Source organism: Hyla sarda, chromosome 4, assembly GCF_029499605.1.
Source record: "Hyla sarda isolate aHylSar1 chromosome 4, aHylSar1.hap1, whole genome shotgun sequence".
NCBI classification, from domain to species: domain Eukaryota; kingdom Metazoa; phylum Chordata; class Amphibia; order Anura; family Hylidae; genus Hyla; species Hyla sarda.
In genome coordinates, this window is record NC_079192.1 from 135,872,974 (window position 1) to 135,898,832 (window position 25,859).

General features: G+C 42.7%; 2 protein-coding genes across 16 annotated transcripts in view; one reads left to right on the forward strand and one right to left on the reverse strand.

Moving 5' to 3' along the window:
- Nucleotides 1-6,108, reverse strand: part of DTWD1 (DTW domain containing 1) — a gene marked incomplete in the record, with an annotated part of 29,820 nt that extends 23,712 nt beyond the window's left edge. The window contains 1 exon segment of the mRNA XM_056572241.1: nt 6,009-6,108.
- A 49-nt stretch (nt 6,109-6,157) lies between these two features.
- The window catches only part of FAM227B (family with sequence similarity 227 member B), a 266,903-nt gene continuing 247,201 nt past the window's right edge, over nt 6,158-25,859 (forward strand). For 2 of the 15 annotated variants that reach the window (XM_056572242.1, XM_056572253.1), the window contains exon 1: nt 6,158-6,309. The gene's annotated coding sequence lies outside the window, so the exon portion shown is untranslated. The other 13 variants (XR_008892487.1, XM_056572255.1, XM_056572251.1 and 10 more) reach the window with 12 other exon arrangements.

Here is a 25,859-nt window from a genome sequence, read left to right on the forward strand (position 1 = left end):
CTAAATTGGTGATTTGCACAGGGGTGGCTGATTTTACAGCTTTTGATTTTACGGCTTTGTAAACGCACATGGCCCTTGACTTCCATTCCAAACAAATTTTTTTTTCCAAAAACTCAATGGCGCTCCTTCTCTTCTGAGCATTGTAGTGCGCCAACAGAGCACTTAACGTCCATACATGGGTATTTCCATACTCAGAAGAGATGGGGTTACAAATTTTGGGGGTCATTTTGTACTATTATCCCTTGTAAAAACTTTTAATTTGAGGGAAAACTAGCATTTTAGTGAAAAAAAAAAAAACATTTACACATCCAACTTTAACGAAAAGTCGTCAAACACCTGTGGGGTGTTAAGGCTTACTGACCCCTTGTTACATGCCTTGAGGGGTGTAGTTTCCAAAATAGTATGCCATGTGTTTTTTTTTTGCTGTTCTGGCACCATAGGGGCTTCCTAAATGTGACATACCCCCCAAAAACCATTTCAGGAAAACTCACTCTCCAAAATCCTACTGTCGCTCCTTCCCTTCTGAGCCCCCTACTGCGCCGCCCGAACACTTGACATACACATATGAAGTATTTTCTTACTCGAGAGAAATTGGGTTACACATTTTAGGAAGATTTCTCTCCTTTTACCGCTTGTAAAAATTAAATAACTGGGTCTACAAGAACATGCGAGTGTAAAAAATGAAGATTTAGAATTTTCTCCTTCAATTTGCTGTAATTCCTGTGAAACACCTAAAGGGTTAACAAACCTTTTGAATGTCATTTGAATAGTTTGAGGGTGCAGTTTTTATAATGGGGTCATTTGTGGGGTATTTCTAATATGAAGGCCCTTCAAATCCACTTCAAAACAGGAACTGGTCCCTGAAAAATTTCGATTTTGAAAATTTTGTGAAAAGTTGGAAAATTGCTGCTATACTTTGAAGCCCTCTGATGTCTTCCAAAAGTAAAAACATTTCAACTTTATGATGCAAACATAAAGAAGACACATTGTATATGTGAATCAATATATAATGTATTTGGAATATTCATTTTCCTTATAAGCAGAGAGCTTCAAAGTTACAAAAATACAACATTTTCAATTTTTTCATCAAATTTTGGAATTTTTCACCAAGAAATTATGCAAGTATCGACAAAATTTTACCACTAACATAAAGTAGAACATGTCACGAAAAAAACAATCTCGGAATCAGAATGAAAGGTAAAAGTATCCCAGAGTTATTAATGTTTAAAGTGACAGTGGTCAGATGTGCAAAAAATGGCCGGGTCCTACAGTGAAAATTGGCTGGGTCCTTAAAGGGGTACTCCGCTCCTAGACATCTTATCCCCTATCCAAAGGATAGGGGATAAGATGTCAGATCGCTGTGGTCCCGCTGCTGGGGACCCCCATGATTGCCGCTGCGGCACCCTGTTGTCATTATTGCACAGAGCGAGTTCGCTCTGCACGTAATGACGGGCAGTACAGGGGCCGGAGCATCGTTACGTCATGGCTCCGCCCCTCGTGACGTCACGGCCCGTCCCCTTAATATAAGTCTATGGGAGGGGGCGTGGCGGTCGTCAGGCCCCTAACATAGACTTGTATTAAGGGGGCGGTCCGTGATGTCACGAGGGGCGGAGCCATGACGTCACGCTGGTCCGTCCCCTGTATCGCCAGTCATTACGCACAGAGCGAACTCACTCTGTGCAGTAATGACAGCGGGGTGCCGCAGCGGCGATCCCAGGGGTCCCCAGCAGCGGGACCGCGGCGATCTGACATCTTATCCCCTATCCTTCTGATAGGGGATAAGATGTCTAGGGGCGGAGTACCCCTTTAAGGGGTTAATGACATAGGACATAAATGAACGTCCTAATGCCCTGATACTTTACGCACCAGGATAGTAACCTAGTTCATAAGGTTGAAAAAGACTAGAGTCCATCCAGTTCAATCTATCTCCCTAATGAGTCCCTACTGAGATGATCAGGAGGAAGGCAAAAAACACTCATACTAGAGGTAAAAATTCCTTCCGACTCCAATAATGGCAGTCAGAATAAATCTCTGTATCAACGTTCTGTCCCGAAATATCTAGTATACATAACCATCATTGTTATTATTCTCCAAAAATGCATCCAGACCCCTTTTGACCTCTTTTACAGAGTTCACCATGACCACCTCCTCCGGGAGAGAATTCCACAGTCTCACTGCTCTTACAGTAAAGAACCCCCGTCTGTGGTGGTGTAGAAACCTTCTTTCCTCTAAACGAAGAGGATGCCCCCTTGTTATAGATACAGTCCTGGGTATAAATAGATCATGGGAGAGATCACTGTACGGTCCCCTGATATATTTATACATAGTTATTAGGTCTCCCCTAAGCCTTCTTTTTTCTAAACTAAATAACCCTAATTCTGATAATCTTTCTGGGTACTGTAGTCCCCCCATTCCCCGTATTACTCTGTTGCCCGTCTTTGAACCCTCTCCAGCTCCACTATATCTTTCTTGTACACTGGTGCCCAGTACTGTACACAGTATTCCATGTGTGGTCTGACTAGTGATTTGTACAGTGGTAGAATTATTACCTTGTCGTGGGCATCTATGCCCCTATTGATGTACCCCATGATTTTATTTGCCTTGGCAGCTGCCCGACACTGGTCACTACAGCTAAATTTACTGTTAACTAAAACTCCCAAGTCCTTTTCCACATCAGTCATCCCAAGTTTGCTCCCATTTAATACGTAATCCCAGCCCGGATTTTTCCTCCCCATGTGCAGTACCTTACATTTATCAGTGTTGAACCCCATCTGCCACTTCCCAGCCCAAGCCTCCAACCTATCCAGATCCATTTGTAACAGTGCCCTGTCCTCTATTGTGTTTACCGCTTTACAGAGTTTAGTATCATCTGCAAAGATTGCTACTTTACTATTCAACCCTTCTACAATAATAATAATAATAATTTATTTATATAGTGCCTACAGATTCCGCAGCGCAATAATGATTATATTAAATAGGACAGGACCCAAGACTGACCCCTGTGGTACCCCACTAGTAACAGTCAGAATGTACAGTACCCAATCAGAATCCAATCAGAATATGTACCATTAACCCCTTATTAGCCACGGGTCCCGGTCGTTGTTAGAGGCCAGGCCCGACACGTCGTGGCCCCGCGTTATCGAAAGGGAAAGGACTCCGGATGTACCGGTACATCCTTGGTCCTTAACAACCTTTTATGTGGCACCGTATCAAATGCTTTGGAAAAATCCAGATATACAACATCCAGCGATTCCCCCTGGTCCAGTCTGGAGCTCACCTCCTCATAAAAGCTGATCAGGTTAGTTTGACAGGACCGATCCCTCATAAAGCCATGCTGATATGGAGTCATACATTTATTTTTATCAAGATACTGCAAAATAGCATCTCTTAGAGAACCCTCAAACAATTTACATACAAAGGTTAAACTAACAGGCCTATAATTTCCGGGGTCACTTTTTGTCCCCCTTTTTAAATTGCCACAGATCTGTATTGATCACAGCATCTGAGGGGTTAATGGCGGACATCCGCACGATCGCGGATGTTGGCCATTACCGGGGGGGGGGGGGGTCCCCGGCTGCTGATAGCAGCCGGGACCTGCACTGTATGACGCGAGCACCGCTCCGATGCTTGTGGTCATTCACAGGACGTAAATGTACATCCTGGTGTGCTAAGTAACGCCACACCAGGACGTTCATTTACGTCCTTGGTTGTTTAGGGGTTAAAAACTGTATACGGTTTGAAAAATGATGTACAGTTGCATCCATTCAAGAAAAAAAACGTATACGTTTTTTACTTTTCACTCCAATTTTGAATAAAGTTTCACTTGTTTGGTTGAAATTCCAAGAAAAAAAACTGCGTAAAGTCAAAAAACCGTATGGTGAAAACCGTATGGAACCGTACGCACATACAGTTCTGTACGGTTCCCACTGACTCCAATGTTAAAAAAAACCACTGTATACGGTTTAATACGGTTTTTCACCCGGACCAAAAAATGTGGTAGACTGCGGTTTTGGGTACGGATAAAAAAAAAATAAAAAAGTAAATTTGAGTAGCCGTATTCGGATTTGCATCTACATACAGTTTACAAAGTTAAGTCAATGTATATGGTTTTCTATACCGTTCCGTACGTTTTTTTAACTTGAAACCGTATAGCAAAAACGTGGTGTGCATGCACCCTTAGATTACTGAGCAGCACCTGCAGTCCAAAGAAATACAACAATGTCACTCACTAGTTAAAGTGTACCTGTCGTCAACAAAAACTTTATATAATGTAGATAATACAATTATATGTGTATTTGTAATATCCATTGGTTAAAAAAATATGTATATTTATGGGTGAAAAAATGCTGGCCCTAGAAGTCCAAGTACTGGTAGTAATGACAGGACAAGCAGGGCTCTGTGCAGACTCCCGGCTTGTCAATCATCCTGATGAGTGAGCCTGTAGCACAGTGGTCTTCAACCTGCGGACCTCCAGATGTTGCAAAACTACAACTCCCAGCATGCCCGGACAGCCGTTGGCTGTCCGGGCATGCTGGGAGTTGTAGTTTTGCAACATCTGGAGGTCCGCAGGTTGGAGACCACTTCTGTAGCATGTCACAGAGCCTCACTGCACAGAGCCCTGCTTGTGCCATACTTCCTGTATTTGGACTCCTCACAGACACACAGGCAATAGCTGCAGGGACAAAAATATACATATTTTTTAACCAATGTATATTACAAATATACATATAATGGTATTATCTACATTACATAAAAAGTTTTGTTGATGACAGGTACACTTTAACATCACTCAGTGTGCAGTCCTACATAATGGCAGTGTAGTCCTGGCTATAGGCAAAATTCACACCAGCACAATGTTTCAGTATAAGGGCCACAAGTTAAGCTTGTTTCACACTAGCAAACTACTCCATTTAGCAAGTTCCGTTGCTAGTTCCGTCCTTAAAGGGGTTCTCCGGTGCTTAAACATCTTATCCCCTATCCAAAAGGATAGGGGATAAGATGCCTGATCGCGGGAGTCCCGCCGCTGGGACCCCCGGGATAATGCACGCGGCACCCCGTTTGCAATCAGTCCCCGGAGCGTGTTCGCTCCGGGACTGATTACCGGCGACTACAGGGCGGGTGGCGTGTTACGTCACGCCTGCGCCGGCGTGTGACGTCATGCTCCGCCCCTCAATGCAAGCCTACGGGAGGGGGCGTGATAGCTATCACACCCTCTCCCGTAGGCTTGCATTACGGGGCGGAGCGCGACGTCACACGCCACCCGCCCTGTAGTCGCCTGTAATCAGCCCAGGAGCGAACACGCTCCGGGGACTGATTACAAACAGGGTGCCGCGTGCGTGATCCCGGGGGTCCCCAGCGGCAGGACTCCCGCGATCAGGCATCTTATCCCCTATCCTTTGGATAGGGGATAAGATGTTTAAGCACCGGAGAACCCCTTTAAATCAGCTGTCACCGGCAGTAACCAAGTCCTATCCGTTCGTTAGAAAATCCCATTATAGTCTATGGGATTTTTCTAATATCCGTTTTAATCAGTAATTGATAACGGACGTTATTTTGTGACGTTAGATACTACAGAAGAAAAATAGTTCAATAATGTCCGTTATCAATAACGGATTAAAACGGATATTAGAAAAATCCCAAAGACTATAATGGGATTTTCTAACGTACGTATAGGATTTGGTGGTGACAGCTGATTTTAGGACGGAACTTGCGACGGAACTTGCGACGGAACTTGCTAAACGGAGTAATTTGCTAGTGTGAAACAAGCCTTAGATGAAAACTGTAAACTGCTGAAAGCCAAAAAGGGGCAGAGTTACAAAAAGGGACCCAAACTATGTGTAGTATTGGTTAGTATGTGCCAATACTAACCAATCACAGCATACAAAATAAAAGCTGCACCCTGAGTGTCTTCTATGGGCAACAAGACAGGTCTTATACACTGTCACGTGGTTCCCACAAAGCTTTTAGCATACTGAACACGTGTCAGCCATAAATGTCCCTGCAGTTACCTGAATTCTTACACAAGCTGCTCAGCACACAGCGTCCTGCACACGGTTTCTGTATACAGCTGCCATGTTACCCCCAGCTTCACTCTGACAACCCAAGACCATCAACCCACGTCATATGCACCAGACAATGTCCCACACAGGAAGAGGCCGCATGACTGGGGGCGGGGCATCAGGAGCGCGGGCATCTAACACTATAGGGTAGCATTGCATTCGTTATCTAGTTATTACCTCAGAAGGCCGTCTCCCCGGTACAAAAGAGCTGGAGCCTCGTGTGCCAGGGAAAGAATTGCACGTCACACCAGTGAGTGAAGGAAGCGCTTACGTACGAATGGGTTACGAGGTGTTGAGACTGGGGACTGGCTATCAGTGTATATGTATGCATAAGAGAGGAAGAATACAGCGAGTGCACATGAAAGAAGGGATAAGAAGTCTGGCAATGCAGTATGTGATTTTGTATGGGATAGATAGAAGGGCATATACTAGGGGCAGATGTATCAAAACCTGTGCAGAGTAGTTGACCAGTTGCCCATAGCAACCAGTTTGTGTGTTTTTTTTTTTGGCCTCAAATTAAAGTAATCTGATCTGTTGCTATAGGCAACTGGTCAGCTTTCCTTCTGCACATGTTTTGATTTCTCTCCCATGAATCAAGTATATAGGCAGGAGTACAGACGGACTAGTAGGTTTATTAACAGACACTAAAAGAACCAATAAGATGTGTGACTATGTAGTATGAACACTGGTGTACCTAGAGTATTATGGGACCTTGCACGCCTTTCACAGATGATGCATGCACAATCTCCTCAATAGCAGGTAGCTCCCCAGGTAGGTATGCTATCTGCTGATTGGGTAGGTAATTAGGATAGGGGATAAGTTTTTCATCACCGGACTACTCCTTTAACCAGCACTCATTTTTACTCTCTTTGAAGTCGCTATTGGACAATCTTACCTGTAGTGTATTCTGACCCCATTAGCCAGAACTTTGCAATTGTCCTCATAGTCCTAGAATACAGGTAGGCATCTCTGTATAATATTCCTAATCTGGTTAAAGTGGGTACTATAAGGGGTAGAGAAGGTCACAGGATGATTAACCCTTTGACAGTCATGCATTTTTTTTTCTTTATTTTCTTTTTTTCTTTTTCCTGACTTGGGATAAACATTGCAGTTCTTGTTGTCTACTATATTTTTTGCCCTATTTAGGGTGCATTCCCACGTGGCGTATTTTGGTGCGTATTTGGTGCTGCGTATTTTCCTACCCATTGACTTCAACAGAGAAAATAAAATACGCAGCAGCAAATACGCAGCAAATACGCCGTGTGGGAATGTACCCTTAACGCTAGTACTATAGCCTCTTTTACGCAGCCTCGTTGTCATGTCATGGCACGATTCCTCATGTAACATTATCAGATGAGGCCTCTAATAAATTCTCCTATTGGGAGGTTGCGTATACCATGTTTCCGGTGGCAACTCATGGCAGACAGAATACTATTTCCAGATGTTGGTTTTCTATATAATTTAGAGTATACACGACCTTCGCTGCAATCCCCTGATAGTGTCACATCCAGGAAATTAATGCAATTCCCACCCCATTCTAGGGTGAATTTCAGGTCCAATGTATTATTATTAATATAGGTAAGAAAATCTTCTACCTTCTTTCTGCCACCGGACCACACTAGGAGGTCATCCATATATCTGCCATACCATCCTATGTCAGATGAGAATGGTTTGATGGCAGAATACAGATGACCCTCCTCTCAGTAAGCCATGAACAAATTAGCCAACGTTGGTGAGAACTTTGCGTCCATAGGGCAGCCTGACACCTGGATATAAAAATCATTATCAAAACAAAAGTAATAATGTTTAAGCATAAAACTTAGGACTTCCATGATATACTGACATAAAGTTTCATCATACAAACTGTATTTTTTGTCATGGTATTTCACTGCTATAAGGGCTTCTGTGTATGGTATGCAGGAATACAATGATGCTACATCACAAGATATCCATGCATCTATTTCTCTCCATGTCATAGCTTCCACAGCACCCAGCAGAGATTTTGTGTCGTTAACCACTTAAGGACCTAGGGCGTATGGATACGCCTTGACGTCCTGGAACTTAAGGACCCAGGGTGTATCCATATCGATCAGCAGGCACCCCGCGCAAATGCCCAGGGGGGGTCATCAGACCCCCCCCCCCCCCCATGTCGGCGATCGGCGCAAATCGCAAAGGAATTCACACTTGCGATTTTTGCCGAATTCGGGTCATACGGGTCTATGGTGACCCGGAATATAAGGGGGATCGCGGTTGTCTAAGACGCCTACGATCCCCCTGAAGGCATAGGAGTGAGGTGGCAGGGGTGCCATCCCTCCTATCCCTGCTATTGGTCTGCTATTGATCGTCAGAAGCGACGACCAACAGCAGATTGTGGGGGGGGGGGGGGGGGGGGTTAACTTTTGTTTTCCCCGTCCTGCCCACCCACAATAGGTGGGGCAGAACGGGGAAACGAAGTTTTGAAAAAGCTGGAGGTTTGCCCCCCTCCCCATGTGAACGTACAGGGTATATTCACACGGACAGGTTTACAGTAAATTCCCTGCTTCAAGTTTGGGCTGCGGCAAATTTTTCGCCGCAGCACAAACTCCTAGCGGGAAACTCACCGCAAACTCGCCAGTGCGAATGTACCCTTAAAAACACTACACTACATTAACACAAAATTAAGAGTAAAACACTAAATATACACCCCCTTACACTGTGTCCCCCCCCCCCCCCCCCCCCCCCCCCCCAATAAAAATTTTAAACGTCTTGTACGGCAGTGTTTCCAAAACGGAACCTCCAGCTGTTGCAAAACAACTTCCAGCATTTCTGGACAGCCACTGACTGTCCAGGCATGCTGGGAGTTTAGCAACAGCTGGAGGCACCCTGTTAGGGGTAGTCTACGCCAGTGATTCCCAATGTCCACCCCTATGCAATCTCTAATTTAGTCCTCAAATGTGCATGGCGCTCTCTCTTCGGAGCCCTGTCTTATTTCAAGGAAACAGTTTAGGGCCACATATGGGGTATTTCTGTACTCGGGAGAAATTGCACTACAAATTTTTGGGGGCTTTTGCTCCTTTTACCCCTTATGAAAAGGAAAAGTTGGGGGCTACACCAGCCTGTTAGGGTATGTTCACACTGAGGAATTGGAGAGGAATTTCCACGAGTAATTCTGCTGGCTTTTTCCTCTCCAAATCATTCAGCAGTGAAAATCCCCATACAGCTGTGCAGAATTTCTGCCCCTCAGTTCACACTGAGGAATTTCCTCAAGCAGAATTCTGACAAGGAAGTTCTGTTTCCGCTTGAAGAAAGAACATGTTCTTTCTTTCAGGCGGAATCAGCGTCGTTCTCCATAGTGATCAATGTTATTTTTTTTATTTTTTTTTAGTCAGAAGCTTTTCCACGCGGAATTTCCGCTTGAAGAAAAATTAAAAAAATGTATGATAAGAAATACTTGATACTCCTCCTCCGCATGAAACCTGCATTTCCGCGCGAAATCTCTGTGAGTTCTTGTGGAAAAGTAACAATATTTTGAGGCAGAAAATTTCTGCTTGATTTCCGCCCCAATTCCTCAGTGTGAACATACCCTTAGTTAAAAAAAAATAAAACATTTTACACTAACATGCTGGTGTTGCCCCATACTTTTTATTTTCACAAGTGGTAAAAGGGAAAAAAAAAGACCCCCAAAATTTGTACGGAAATACCCCATATGTGGGCGTAAAAAAAAGGCTCAGGAGTGAGAGCGCACCATGTACATTTGAGGCCTAAATTGGTGATTTGCACAGGGGTGGCTGATTTGACAGCAGTTCTGACATAAATGCAAAAAAAATACCCACATGTGACCCCATTTTGGAAACTACACCCCTCACGGAATGGGACAAGGGGTATAGTGAGCCTTAACACCCCACAGGTGTTTGACGAATTTTCATTAAAGTTGGATGGGAAAATGAGAAAAAAATATTTTTTCAGTAAAATGCTAAAAACCTAACTGAAGGTTTTCCAACCAGTGTGCCTCCAGCTGTTGCAAAAGTACAACTCCCAGCATGCACCATCTGTCAGTAAATGCTGGGAGTTGTACTTTTGCCACAGCTGGAGGTTTGCAAAATGCTGGTGTTACCCTAAATTTTTCATTTTCACAAGGGAAAATAGGAAAAAAGCCCCCCAAAATTTGTAACCCAATCTCTTCTGAGTAAGAACATACCCCATATGTGAATGTAAAGTGCTCTTCTGGCGAACTACAATGCTCAGAAGAGAAAAGGCATTGTAGTTCGCCAGCAGAGCACTTGACGTCCACACATGGGGTATTTCCGTACTTACAAATTTTGGGGTCATTTTCTCCTATTACCCCTTGTAAAAATGTAAAATTTAGGGAAAAACTGCATTTTAGTAAAAAAAATTTTTTTTTCATTTACACATCCAACTTTAACAAAAAGTCGTCAAACACCTGTGGGTAGTTAAGGCTCACTGTACCCCTTGTTACGTTCCTTAAGGGGTGTAGTTTCCAAAATAGTATGTGGGTATTTTTTGCTGATCTGGCACCACAGGGGCTTCCTAAATGCGACATGCCCCCAAAAAACCATTTCAGCAAAATTTGCTTTCAAAAAGCCAAATGTGACTCCTTCTCTTTTGATCATTGTAGTGCGCCCGCAGAGCACTTTACGTCCTAACATGGGGTATTTCCATACTCAGAAGAGATGGGGTTACAAATTTTGCAGGGCATTTTCTCCCATTACCCTTTGTAAAAATGGTAAATTTGGGGGAAAAAACTGCACTTTAGTGAAAACATTTTTTTTTTCGATTTACACATCCGATTTTAACTAAACGTTTTCACACACCTGTGGGGTGTTAAGGCTAACTGGACCCCTTGTTACGTGCCTTGAGGGGTGTAGTTTGCAAAATGGTATGCCATGTGGGGTTTTCTGCTGTTCTGGAACCATAGGGGCTTTCTAAATGTGACATGCCCCCCAAAAACCATTTCAGCAAAATTCACTCTCTAAAATCCCATTGTTTCTCCTTCCCTTCTGTGCCCTCTACTGCGCCCGCCGAACATTTGACATACACATATGAGGTATTTCCTTACTCGAGAGAAATTGGGTTTTTTCTCCTGTTACAACTTGTAAAAATTCTAAAAACTGGGTCTACAAGAACATGCGAGTGTAAAAAATGAAGATTTTGAATTTTCTCCTTCACTTTGCTGCTATTCCTGTGAAACGCCTAAAGGGTTAACACACTTACTGAATGTCATTTTGAGGGGTGCAGTTTTTATAATGGGGTCATTTGTGGTGTATTTCTAATAAGAAGGCACTTCAAAACTGAACTGGTCCCTGAAAAATTCAGATTTAGAAAAATTGGAAAATTGCTGCTATATTTTGAAGCCCTCTGATGTCTTCCAAAAGTTAAAACATGTCAACTTTATGATGCAAACATAAAGAAGACATGTTGTGTATGTGAAACAATGTATAATTTATTTTGAATATCCATTTTCCTTTATAAGCAGAGAGCTTCAAAGTAAAAAAAAGCAACATTTTTAATTTTTTCATCAAATTTTTCACCAAGAAATTATACAAGTATTGACAAAATTTTACCACTAACATAAAGTAGAATATGTCACGAAAAACAATCTCTGAATCAGAAAGAAGGGTAAAAGCATCCCAGAGTTATTAATGCTTGAAGTGACAGTGGTCAGATGTTCAAAAAATGGCCGGGTCCTTAAGGGGTCAAAGGGCTACTCCAGTGCTAAGACATCTTGGAATAAGAAGCCTGATCTCGGGTGTCCTGCCGCTGGGGACCCCCGTGATCTTGCACGCAGCACCCCGTATCAATCAGTCCCCGGAGCATGTTCGCTCTGGGTCTGATTACTGGCGATCACGGGGCCGGAGCATTGTGACGGCACGCTCCACCCCCTCAATGCAAGCCTATGGGAGGGGGTGTGGCAGCTGCCACGCCCCCTCCCATAGGCTTGCATTGAGGGGCGGAGCTTGACGTCGCAATGCTCTGGCCCCGTGATCGCCAGTAATCAGACCCGGAGCTAACATGCTCCAGGACTGATTGTAACGGGGTGTTGCGTGCAAGATCACAGGGGTCCCCAGCGGTGGGACCCCCACGATCAGGTATCTTATCCCCTATCCTTTGGATAGGGGATAAGATGTCTTAGCGCCGGAGTACCCCTTTAATATACCCTAATGTGCAAACAGCAAGGGGTTGGAGTAAGGCTAAGTTTCTATTATTTTTTATTTTTTTAACGCCAAGAAAAACGTCAATTCTGCCGCATGGCGTTTTTTCGGCCAAAAAATGCTGCGGCCAGATGTTAGCTGTAAATAAATGAGAAATTGTAACATTCTTTTTCCACTTGCTGTTTTTCAGTTTGGCATTTTTTTAAACCCCTTAAGGACCGAGGGTTTTCCGTTTTTGCATTTTCGTTTTTTGCTCCTTGCCTTTAAAAAATCATAACTCTTTCAATTTCGCATCTAAAAATCCATATGATGGCTTATTTTTTGCGCCACCAATTCAACTTTGTAATGACGTCAGTCATTTTGCCCAAAAATCTACGGCGAAACGGGAAAAAATATCATTGTGAGACAAAATTGAAAAAAAAAACGCTGTTTTGTAACTTTTGGGGGCTTCCGTTTCTACATAGTACATTTTTTGGTAAAAATGACACCTTATCTTTATTCTGTAGGTCCATACGATTAAAATGATACCCTACTTATATAGGTTTGATTTTGTCGTACTTATGGAAAAAATCATAACTACGTGCAGGAAAATTGATACGTTTAAAATTGTCATATTCTGACCCCTATAACTTTTTTATTTTTGCGCATATGGGGCGGTATGAGGGCTAATTTTTTGCGCCGTGATCTGAAGTTTTTAGCGGTACCATTTTTGCATTGATAGGACTTTTTATTCATTTTTTTCATGATATAAAAAGTGACCAAAAATGCCCTACTTTGGACTTTGGAATTTTTTTGCGTGTACGTCATTGACCTTGCGGTTTAATTAACGATATATTTTTTATAATTCGGACATTTCCGCACGCGGCGATACCACATATGTTTATTTTTATTTACACAGTTTTTTTTTTTTATGGGAAAAGGGGGGTGATTCAAACTTTTAATAGGGAAGGGGTTAAAGGACATCTGCAGCGTGATTAACACTTATCCTCTATCCACAGGATAGGGGATAAGTGTTTGATCGCGGGGGGTCCGACCGCTGGGACCCCCTGTGGTCTCCTGTACGGGGCCGCGGCTGTCCCGTGCAGGGGGCGTGCCAGCCGCAGCATGACGTTGCAGCCGGCACGCCTGCTCTATACATCTCTATGGGAGAGGCGGGTAGGCAGCGTTCGTGCCTCCCTGTCTCCCCCATAGAACTGTATGGGGACGGGGAGGAGACGGGGCGTCACCGTCGACCTCTAGGTCGACGCTACGTCACCATGAGAGCTAATGGCGGCGCCCCGTTAAGGAGATCGAGGGGGGTCCCAGCGGTCGGACCCCCCGCGATCAAACACTTATCCCCTATCTTGTAGATAGGGGATAAGTGTATATTGCGCTGCAGTTGTCCTTTAAATGATCTTTATTCACTTTTTTATTTTTTCACTTTTTTTCACTTTTTTTTTTTTTTTGCAGTGTTATAGCTCCCATAGGGACCTATAACACTGCACACACTGGGGGAGATTTATGAAAACCTATTCAGAGGAAAAGTTGCCCAGTTGCCCATAGCAACCAATCAGCTCGCTTCTTTCATTTTGCAGAGGCCTTGTTAAAAATGAAAGAAGCAATCTGATTGGTTGCTATGGGCAACTGGACAACTTTTCCTCTGCACAGGTTTTGATAAATCTCCCAAACTGATCTTTCACATTGATCACTGGTTTCTCATAGGAAACCAGTGATCGATGATTCTGCCGCTTGACTGCTCATGCCTGGATCTCAGGCACTGAGCAGTCATTTGGCGATGGGACAGCGAGGAGGCAGGTAGGGGCCCTCCCGCTGTCCTGTAAGCTGTTCGGGATGCCGCAATTTTGCCGCGGCTATCCCGAACAGCCCACTGAGCTTACCAGCATACTTTCACTTTAGACGCGGTGTTCAACTGCGTCTAAAGGGTTAAAAGCGCGGCACCGCGATCAATGCCGCGCGATATTAGCCACGGGTCCCGGCCATTGTTAGAGGCCGGGCCCAACCCGCATTGACACGGGGCCACGCCGTGGCCCCGCGTTATAGATTGGGAGCGGACACATGACGTTCCAGTACGTCATGTGTCCTTAAGGAGTTAATCCTTTTGGTGTTTTTTCACTCTTTTTTGATTGATTTTTTTTATTTTTTTGGGGGGCGTTTTTCAGCTCCTTGGCAGTTTTGCAAAATTGCAGCGTGTTGAGCCACTGGCGTTTTTTCCCCTAAAATCGTGGCATTTTTCTTCCATAGGAGTCTATGGGAGTAAAAAAAACGCCAAGAAAAACACCATGTGGGTTTTAACTTTTTCAGGAGTTTTTATTCTCTTTTGGGCTTTAGCGATCCAAAAAAGTGATGGAGATACGATTTTTTTTAAATAAAATTTGGTAGGGTACCATTTAAAAAAAAAATTATAAAAAAGATACAGTAGTGATGGAAAAAATTGTATTTAATGAAATGTATCTTTTATATAACGAAATTTTAATTAATTAATGACCCGGAAAAAACAACAAATCGCCCTGGGCATATGCATGGGATGCCTGCTGATAGATATCAGCAGTCATCCCGGTCCAATCCCCGACCGGCTAGCGGCAGGGACCGGAATTCCCACGGGTGTACCCATACGCCATACATCCTTAAAGACTCAGGATGCAGGGTGTATGCATACAGCCTGCACCCTGAAGAGGGGGAACTGCAGGTACTACAGCTCCCAACATGGAGCAGAGCGTGCTCCATGATGGGAGTAGTAGTGCCTGTAGTTAAGGATAGATCACAGCGGGTATCACTCTTGATCATCCTTTCTATTGCAGAAATGATGGAGCGGCTCTATACACCGCTCCACATCTCTGCACTATACTCCGGCCAGTGATGTGAATAGAACATCACTAATTCATATTTCCCTCTGAGAGCTGTGATTGGCTACAACGATCCGGCCAATCCCCACTCTGGGTGGAAAATATGAATGAGTGATGTTCTATTCACATCACTGGCCGGAGTATAGTGCAGAGATGCGAGCGCTGTATAGAGCCGCTCCATCTCTGCTATATTATGGACTATCGCATTGGGCGACATGTCTATTAGTACAGGTACTGTTCCATGCTAGGAGTAGTAGTAGTACTACCTAAAAAAAAAATTCGAAAAAAAGTGAAACACACACACTTTATTAAAAATTTATTAAAATTTTGTTATAAAAAATATAAATTTAGTTACATTTTTTCCCCATCTCTACTGCAACTTTTTTTAATTTTATTTTTTGGTACCCAACAAATTTTGGGTACCAAAAAAACACCAAAGGGGCCAAAAATGCAATTTCCACAGAAATGAAAAATCGCCAGAAAAAAACACACTGGCGTTTTTTCTGGCTTTTATTTTATTTTTTTCAAACCAAAAAATGCAGGACAAAAAAAAACAGCATCTATCCAGGCATCCAGTCTCCCACACTGCCCCTATGCCCGCGACAATAGGTCTTAATGGAGAGGGAAGCACATTTTTTTTTGTATTTTTGGCAACACGTGGAAAGCTGGGCACACTAGATAGGGGGGCAAAAATTCTTGCTGCTGCTTTGTGATGACAACCAGGCTAAAACCTTCCATAAGTAATGTATCTAATTTACTTTGTATCTTTTTTACTGGATCACTGGCTATTCATCTATACGTTGAAGTATCCTCAAGCATTTCGGTAACCAATTTTCTGTATCGGAGCTCGTCAAGGACTACCACAGCCCCTCCTTTGTCTGCTTCTTGTATAATAATCCCTTTATTTTTTTCCAATTCTTTCAGGGCAGATTTTTCATTTTTGGTTAAATTGTCAGAAATAACTTGAGTATAGTCTGACTCCAGACCCTTTAACCTCTTAAGGACCCTTGACGTACGTGTACGTCATGAAACCCTGGTACTTAAGGACCCAGTCGTACACGTACGTCATGGAGAATTCTGGCCCCCGCCGGGCGGGGATAGGACCGGGATGCCTGCTGAAATAATTCAGCAGGCATCCCGTGCAAACGCCCAGGACTACCACAGCCCCCAGACCCCCCCCCCCCATGTCGGCGATCACGGTAAATCGCAAGTGAATTCACACTTGCGATTCCTTATCATTATGGGTCTATAGTGACCCGGAAAATAAGGGGGATCGCGGTTGTCTGAGACACCTATGATCCCCCTGAAGGGATAGGAGTGAGGTGGCAGGGGTGCCACCCCTCCTATCCCTGCTATTGGTCGCCAGAAGCGATGACCGATAGCAGATCGGGGGGGGGGGTTACTTTTGTTTCCCTGTCCTGCCCACCCACAATAGGCGGGGCAGGACGGGGAAACCAACGGAGACCGGCGCCGAAGATCCACTTACCACAGTTTGATACCACTATACAGTGGTCTCTAACTGTAGCCCTCCAGATGTTGCAAAATTACAACTCCCAGCATGCCCAGACAGCTGGGATTTGTAGTTTTGCAACATCTGTAGGGCCACCGTTTGGAGATCACTTTGCAGTGTTCTCTAAAACTGTAGCCCTCCAAATGTTGCAAAACTGATCACCAAAGGGCATGCTGGGAGATGTAGTTATGTAACTACAACTCCCAGCATGCCGAGACTGCTGTTTGGGTATGCTGGGAGTTGTATTTGCATAATTACATCTCCCAGCATGCCCTTCGGTGATCAGTACATGCTGGGAGTTGTAGTTGTGCAACAGCTGGAGGCACACTGGTTGGAAAATACTGAGTTAGGTAACAGAACCTAACTGAAGGTTTTCCAACCAGTGTGCCACCAGCTGTTGCAAAAGTACAACTCCCAGCATGCATGGTCTGTCAGTACATGCTGGGAGTTGTAGTTTTGAAACAGCTGGAGGTTTGCCCCCCCATGTGAACGTACAGGATACACTCACATAGGCAGGTTTACAGTAAGTTTCCTGCTTCAAGTTTGGGCTGCGGCAAATTTTTTGCCACAGCGCAAACTCCTAGCAGGAAACTCACCGTAACACGCCAGTGCTAATGTACCCTAAAAACACTACACTACACTAACACATAATAAAGGGTAAAACACTACATATACACCCCCTTACACTCCCCCCCAATAAAAATGAAAAACTTATTGTATGGCAGTGTTTCCAAAACGGAGCCTCCAGCTGTTGCACAAACAACAACTCCCAGCAGTTCCGGACAGCCACTGACTGTCCAGGCATGCTGGGAGTTTAGCAACAGCTGGAGGCCCCCTGTTTGGGAATCACTGGCGTAGAATACCCCTATGTCCACCCCTATGCAATCCCTAATTTAGTCCTCAAATGCGCATGGAGCTCTCTCACTTCAGAGCCCTGTCGTATTTCAAGGAAACAGTTTAAGGCCACATATGGGGTATTTCCATACTCGGGAGAAATTGCACTACAAATTTTGGGGGGCTTTTTCTCCTTTTACCCCTTATGAAAAGGAAAAGTTGGGGGCTACACCAGCTTGTTAGTGTAAAAAAATAAAAAAAATTACACTAGCATGCTGGTGTTGCCCCATACTTTTTATTTTCACAAGCGTTAAAAGGAAAAAAGGACCTCCAAAATTTGTAACGCAATTTCTCCTGAGTATGGAAATACCCCATATGTGGGAGTAAAATGCTCTGCGGGCGCACAACAAGGCTCAGGAGTGAGAGCGCACCATGTACATTTGAGGCCTAAATTGGTGATTTGCACAGGGGTGGCTGATTTTACAGCGGTTCTGACATAAACGCAAAAAAAGAAATACCTACATGTGACCCCATTTTGGAAACTACACACCTCACGGAATGTAACATGGGGTACAGCTGTCACACCCCCTCCCATAGGCTTGCACTGAGGGACGTCACACGGGGCCTTGAGATCACACGCCGCCGGCCCTGTCGGCACCAGTAATCAGACCCGGAGTGAACATGCTCCGGGGACTGATTTTAAAGGGGTTGCTGCGTGCAAGATCACGGGGGTCCCCAGCGACGATCCTTTGGATAGGGGATAAGATGTCTAAGCGCCGGAGTACCCCTTTAAAGTGACAGTGGTCAGATGTGCAAAAAATGGCCGGGTCCTACAGTGAAAATTGGCTGGGTCTTTAAGGGGGTTAAATCTTTCTCTACCTTGCTTTGGAAAATGTCCATGGAATTGGTTCGGGAATTAATTGGATAGAAGCTGTGGTTGGATGTAAAAAATAGATTTTTATTGTCCTTTACTTTATCTTCCAAAACTGTAGAATGTCCTGAACATTGTAAATCATTTAGATCAAGCATTACTTTCTCTTCATGAAAAGTAACATGGAGTGGTAATTTGCTTGACCCTTGGATATTAAGACAACTGCGATTAGCTTCAGAGTTTTCGTTAGATTGTGATGGTATAACGGGTTCATCCGATTGTAGAAAATGTTTTTTAACCGTAATGGCTCTAACAAATCGGTTTACATCTTGCAGGGTCCCATAAAGGTCAAACGTCTGGGTGGGCACAAAATTAAGTCCTTTCGACAGAATACTAATTTGATGTGAAGATAGAACAGTTGCAGATAATTTATCTGTTATTAATCTATCATTAATGTAATTTGTTTTTTCTATTCTTTCCGATTCAATATTACCATCCCTAGTCACCTCCGTTTGTTTTGCCTGGTATATCTTTTTTGCGCATCTCTTGTGTTTGCACCCTGCTCTGTGTCCTGAAATGTATTTATTTTACATTTTTTTCTTTGACTTTATAAAAAACAGTAACAAAAGAACTGATTTATTTCGGAGTCCACTTTATTGGGGGTGAACTATGTAATTTGGATGCAATAGATATGTAAGTTCTTTTGAAACAATTATTTTTTTTTATTCTTTCCATCTTGCTTTTTTCTTTTGGATGTTGTCCGGTGTAATGAGAAATTCTGTGTCTTGACAAGTTCTGTGTCCCGATCATGCTGGGAGAAGAAGTTTTACACTAGTTAGGAAACACTGCTCTAATGTTTTGTGGCTGATATTTCTATTCCAGTATTATCCAACCAGTGTGTCTCCAGCTGTTGCAAAAAATACAGCGCTCAGCATGTCTGAACCGCCAAAGGCTTTCTGGGAATGCTGGGAGTTGTAGGTTTGCAACAGCTGGAGGCACACTGGTTGGGAAACACTGGTTAATACACTTTGTAACCATCAGTCTAGCAATTATTCCTCAAGATGATTTGGATGGATTTAAGGAATTCCTTTTGGCTGGACATGGCTTGCAGCCTATACTGGTGCTGGCTTATTCAGCTATCTATTGAAGGCGTCATACATTCTCGCACACGTTTTGGGGGAGATTTTTCAAAACCTGTCCAGTGGAAAAGTTGCTGAGTTGCCCATAGCAACCAATCGGATCGCTTCTTTCATTTTTGAAAAGGCCTCTGAAAAATAAAAGAAATCTGATTGGTTGCTAAGGGTAACTCAGCAACTTTTCCTCTGGACAGATTTTAATAAATCTTCCCCTTTGTCTTGGAATGCACAGGCGTTACTGGTCTCCTAGCAACTAGCCCTTGTTTGTGCATGTATCTGCAGAACTTGCTAGAGCACCAGGAGACTCTTTACAGGTCGGCACAGAGCTTTGTGTTTCTTAGCAACTTGTCATGCGGTTTTGCACTAGATACTTTTCAAACAGCTGCTTTTGTCATGCGTACTGCTGTTCCACCAATACCAGGCCAACAGTGGGTTTAGCCTGTTGCTTTCTATCTGATCAGGTGTTAGGTGAGTGGTGTCCTCCCCTCCTGCTAATGTTTATATCATCAACATATGTTTTCAACTCATCATATTGTTGTATGTGCACTTTTATTAGACACTAACACTTGCTTTTACCTAAACTACTGTTTGCACTGTGTGTTTTCTATGATGATATATGTAAAATATGCGCTTGGATGTGTTATAGCACAAGGAGTTATCTTATTAATGAACGCTGCTGGATATAAATCTATTACTGTACCTTGGCGGGCTGAGTGACGAGGAATGGTCTACTGCTTTGTCGCTTACCCCGTCATTGTCCCTGTCGGAGTCTAATAGACTGTCGCCGCTGTTCTTTTTGCACAGGGTGTATAAGACCCCACTGTTCTTACATACTATTGGTGTGCGGTCTGACTCTGCCTGTCCTCAGTGTGGTGAGTTGTGGGCTCACCTGCTTCACATGATGTGAGCGTGTCCCGTCTTAGATACATATTGGGCTGATATGCTACATCTTATCAGGGCTATTTATGGGGTTACACTGCCTAGAGAACCTAAGGTATGCTTACTTGGCCTTATTGGTTGTGATGAAGAACCCTCCTTGAGAGAAGTGGGGATCTTACGGGTGTTGTATCAAGCCAGGAAACTGATCGCGCAGTTCTGGATCAGACCGTCTCCTCCGGGAGCGGCTGATCTTATTAAAAAATTACGGCAGATAGTGCACTTGGAGAAAGGGATATATATTAAACGTAACGTTGAACGGAAATTTGATTGTGTTTGGGGACCCTGGGTACACTATTTTGACCCCCCCCCCCGACGACTGACTCTTAAATGCCTGTGAGTCCTTGGGCTGTACTTGCCGTGGTATGCTTGGCTTGAATTCTGGGGATTTCTGTATGTGGCATCCCTCCTTCCTTACTCACTATCTCTATCCTTCTCTGGTAGCTCTGTTGGAATGCCTGTAGGTACTGCTTGCTGAGGTTTGTGTGCAAGGTGTGAGGGAGCGATTTCATCGGGATATGGGTATATTTGAACCTCTAGTTCACTACTAGTGTGTATTGATGCTGCGGTGGGGAGAGACGGACGCTTTGTTTGTAAGGTGGGTGGGGTGGGTTTACTGTTGATATACTGTTTTTGTTTTAAAAATGTTTAAAATCTTAATAAAAAATATCTGATTTAAAAAAAAAATCTATTACTGTATATATGTCATTGCTTAAAAAAAGTAAAATGCGAAACATCAAACATCTAAATTGTGTACTGTGATCAAGTCTGGATTGCTGGACACCAACTTTACATGTGTAGTGCTGCCTTATGTCTCATGTTTCACTTTTTATAGTTATAACTATGAAGCGCATTACCCTTTAAGGCAGTGGTTCTTAAATGGGCACCGTCACCAACTTTATTTTTTGATATGTTGTAGTACTTATTAGGGATGTAAGAAAAAATCACGATTATCGCGATTTTTCATTTGGCGATACTGAATCGATTCAAAATATTTTTGAATCGATCCTTTTAGGGATGTGGAATTTGTATCTCCTGACGCCCGGAACAGCATGTCCCGGGCGTCAGGAGATACAAATTCCACATTTGTGGAGCCGGGCAGGCCGGATCTGACGCGGTGGCGCTCTGGGTGTATGGAGCGGGCTCTGACTCGTGATATATCGGGATATATCGCGATGCATCGTCAACTAGATTCGATTCACACCCCTAGTACTTATGTACTACAACATATCTTTAATATATTTTCTGTATTTATTTTTTCATTTTGAGGGTGAATTTTAAGTTTGAAAACCGGCCACTAGGGGTCTCCCTCCTAGTGGCCGGCTGTTGCTTGGTGTGACTTCACGCCTGAATTCGGACTGATTGCGGACAAATTCAATCAGACAGGCGGGAGTGAACGCATTGGCTCCCCGGCCACTGGCTGGGAGGTCACTCCTCAAGCACATGTCGTCGCCGCCGTTGCCCCTGCACGCCTGCTGCCGGACTTTGCAGTATCAGTAAGCATTAGAAGGAGGGGGGGGTGTTTGTGACAGGGAGAACTGGGTATGCGGGGGAGGTGAGGGTGGGGTGACTGAGGGAATGGGGCATGCGGCGGGCATAGCGCCGCATGGCACTAAGTTATAGTTCATCTACACAGGGTGCCTCCAGCTGTTTCACTACTACATCTTCCAGCATGCCCTGACAGCCAATAGATGTCAGGGCAAGCTGGGAGTTGTAGTGGAGAAACAGTTGGAGGCACCCTGTGTAGATGAACAAAGGGCGGAAGTCCCCCCTCCCCCAGCAGCCATCAGTGACGTGGTGCCTGCTGGGGAAGTCTGCCAGGTAGTGAGCACGCTACCAGGCAGACAAAAAGTTATTTTTATTATAGTAAAAAAAAAAAAATTAAAGCAGGGATAGATGGACAATAGGCAGGGACAGAAAAAAAAATTATATAGGATGGTGGGAGCTACGCTTCCTATTTCCTAATACAGTTCTTCATATTGTGGTGACCCCCAACCAGGGCCGGACTGGGGATGAAACACTCTCGTTCTTTCCTTCTCGCCCTATAATAGCCATAACAACCTACTATAATGATACCTTTTAATTTTTCAATAACATTCGCCGAACCAAAAAAAAAAAAAAAAAATTATAAAATATAAATATATATATATATATATATATATATATATATATATAATATATATCGGTGAAGTGAAATTGAAATAGCAAATTTGGTGGTTTTCTTTTCTACGGTATTTACCTTGTGGTTGAGCTAATGTTGTTTTGATACTTTAGGCCGGCCTGATTACAGCAATACCAGATTTGTATCGTTTCCGTCATGTTTTACTAATTTTAAACAAATTGTGAACATTTTCAAATTTTTTTAATCACCATTTTTTGAGCCCTGTAGCTATAAAAAAAAAAAAAAAAAAAAAAATTATATATATAATTTTTTTTTTTTTTTTTTGCATACCAGGCTGTATGAAGGCTAATTTTTTGTGCCATAATCTGTTTTTTGTATTGGTACCATTTTTTTGTATTGATCTGACTTTTTAACCCCTTAAGGATGCAGGACGTAAATGTACGTCCTGGTGCGGTGGTACTTAACGCACCAGGACGTACATTTACGTCCTAAGCATAACGTAAATACATTTACGTCCTAAGCATTTACGTCATGCGCGGCTGATCCCGGCTGCTGATCGCAGCCAGGGACCCGCCGGCAATGGCCGACGCCCGCGATCTCGCAGGCATCCGCCATTAACCCCTCAGGTGCCGGGATCAATACAGATCCCGGGATCTGCGGCAGTCCGCAATTTGAATGAATGATCGGATCGCCCGCAGCGCTGCTGCGGGGATCCGATTATTCAGAACGCCGCACGGAGGTCCCCTCTCCTTCCTCCGTGCGGCGCCCGGCGTTTCCTGCTCTGGTCTGTGATCGAGCAGACCAGAGCAGAAGATGACCGATAATACTGATCTGTTCTATGTCCTATACATAGAACAGATCAGTATTAGCAATCATGGTATTGCTATGAATAGTCCCCTATGGGGACTATTCAAGTGTAAAAAAAAAAGTAAAAAAAATGTAAAAGTAAATAAAAAGTGAAAAATCCCCTCCCCCAATAAAAAAAATAAAACGTCCGTTTTTTTCTATTTTACCCCCAAAAAGCGCGAATTTTTTTTTTAATAGACATATTTGGTATCGCCGCATGCGTAAATGTCCGAACTATTAAAATAAAATGTTAATGATCCCGTACGGTTAACGGCGTGAACGAAAAAAAAAAAATAAGTCCAAAATTCCTACTTTTTTAACACATTTTATTAAAAAAAAAAATTATAAAAAATGTATTAAAAGTTTTTTTTTATATGCAAATGTGGTATCAAAAAAAAGTACAGATCATGGCGCAAAAAATGAGCCCCCATACCGCCGCTTATACGGAAAAATAAAAAAGTTATAGGTCATCAAAATAAAGGGATTATAAACGTACTAATTTGGTTAAAAAGTTTGTGATTTTTTTTAAGCGCAACAATAATATAAAAGTATGTAATAATGGGTATCATTTTAATCGTATTGACCCTCAGAATAAAGAACACACGTCATTTTTACCATAAATTGTACGGAGTGAAAACAAAACCTTCCAAAATTAGCAAAATTGCGTTTTTCGTTTTAATTTCCCCACAAAAATAGTGTTTTTTGGTTGCGCCATACATTTTATGATATAATGAGTTATGTCATTACAAAGGACAACTGGTCGCGCAAAAAACAAGCCCTCATACTAGTCTGTGGATGAAAATATAAGAGTTATGATTTTTAGAAGGCGAGGAGGAAAAAATGAAAACTTAAAAATTAAATTGTCTGAGTCCTTAAGGCCAAAATGGGCTGAGTCCTTAAGGGGTTAATCACTTTTTTTTATCTTTTTTGGCGGGATATTATAAAAATTGCAATTCTATGGTTTGGTATTTTTTTCACATTTACCGTATGGGATACATAATGTTATAGTTTAATAGTTTGTACAATTACGCACGCAACGATACTAAATATGTTTATTATTATGTTTACATATTTTTATATAGGAAAAGGGGATGATTTGGCAAAAGCTTTTTTTTTTTTTTTTTTTATATATCAACTGGCTTCGGAAAGTTAAACAGATTTGTAAATTACTTCTATTTAAAAAATCTTAATCCTTCCAATAGTTATTAGCTTCTGAAGTTGAGTTGTTGTTTTCTGTCTAATTGCTTTCTGATGACTCACGTCCCGGGATCTGTCCAGCTCCTATGGGGATATTTCCCATCAAGCAAGGGATATTCTCCCATCATGCACACCTCCCGGGACGTGACATCATCATTGAGCAGATAGACAGAAAACTTCAGAAGCTAATAACTATTGGAAGAATTAAGATTTTTTTTATAGAAGTAATTTACAAATCTGTTATAACTTTCCGGAGCCAGTTGATATATAAAAAAAAGGTTTTGCCTGGAATACCCCTTTAATGTGTGTCTTTTAAACTTTTATTAACCCCTTGGGGACGGAGCCCATTATAAACCTAAGGACGGGAGCATTTTTTGCAATTCTGACCACTGTCACTTTAAGCATTATTAACTCTGGGATGCTTTTATTTTTCATTCTGATTCAGTTTGTTTTTTCGTGACATTTTCTACTTTATGTTAGTGGTAAATTTTTGTCGATACTTGCGTCATTTCTTGGTGAAAAATTCCAAAATTTGAGGAAAAAATTGAAAATTTTGAATTTTTCTAACTTTGAAGCTTTCTGCTTGGAAAAACAGACATTCCAAATAAATGTTATATTGATTCACATATACAATATGTCTACTTTATATTTTCATCATAAAGTTGACATGTTTTTACTTTTGGAAGACATCAGAGGGCTTCAAAGTTCAGGAGCAATTTTCCAATTTATCACAAAATTATCAAAATCGGAATTATTCAGAGACCAGTTAAGTTTTGAAGTGGATTTGAAGGGCCTTCATAATTAAAATACCCCATTATAAAAGCTACACCCCCAAAGTATTCAAAATTACATTCAGAAGGTTTGTTAACCCTTTAGGTGTTTCACAGGAATAGCAGCAAAGTGAAGGAGAAAATGCTAAATCTTAATTTTTTATACTCGCATGTTTAATTTTTACAAGGGGTAATAGGAGAAAAAGCCCCCAAAATGTGTAACCCAATTTCTCTCGAGTAAGGAAATACCTCATATGTGTATGTCAAGTGTTCGGAGGGCGCAGTAGAGGGCACAGAAGGGAAGGAGCAACAATGGGATTTTGGAGAGTGAATTTTTCTGAAATGGTTTTTGAGGGGCATATCTCATTTAGGAAGCCCCTATGTGCCAGAACAGCAAAAAAAAAAAAAAAAACCACATGGCATACAAATTTACACTTTTTACGAAGGGTAAAAGGGGGGAAAATGCCCCCCAAAATTTATAACCCCATCTCTTCTGAGTATGGAAATACCCCATGTTAGGGCGTAAAATGCTCTGCAGGCGAACTACAATGCTCAGAAGAGAAGGAGTCGCTTTTGGAAAGCAAAT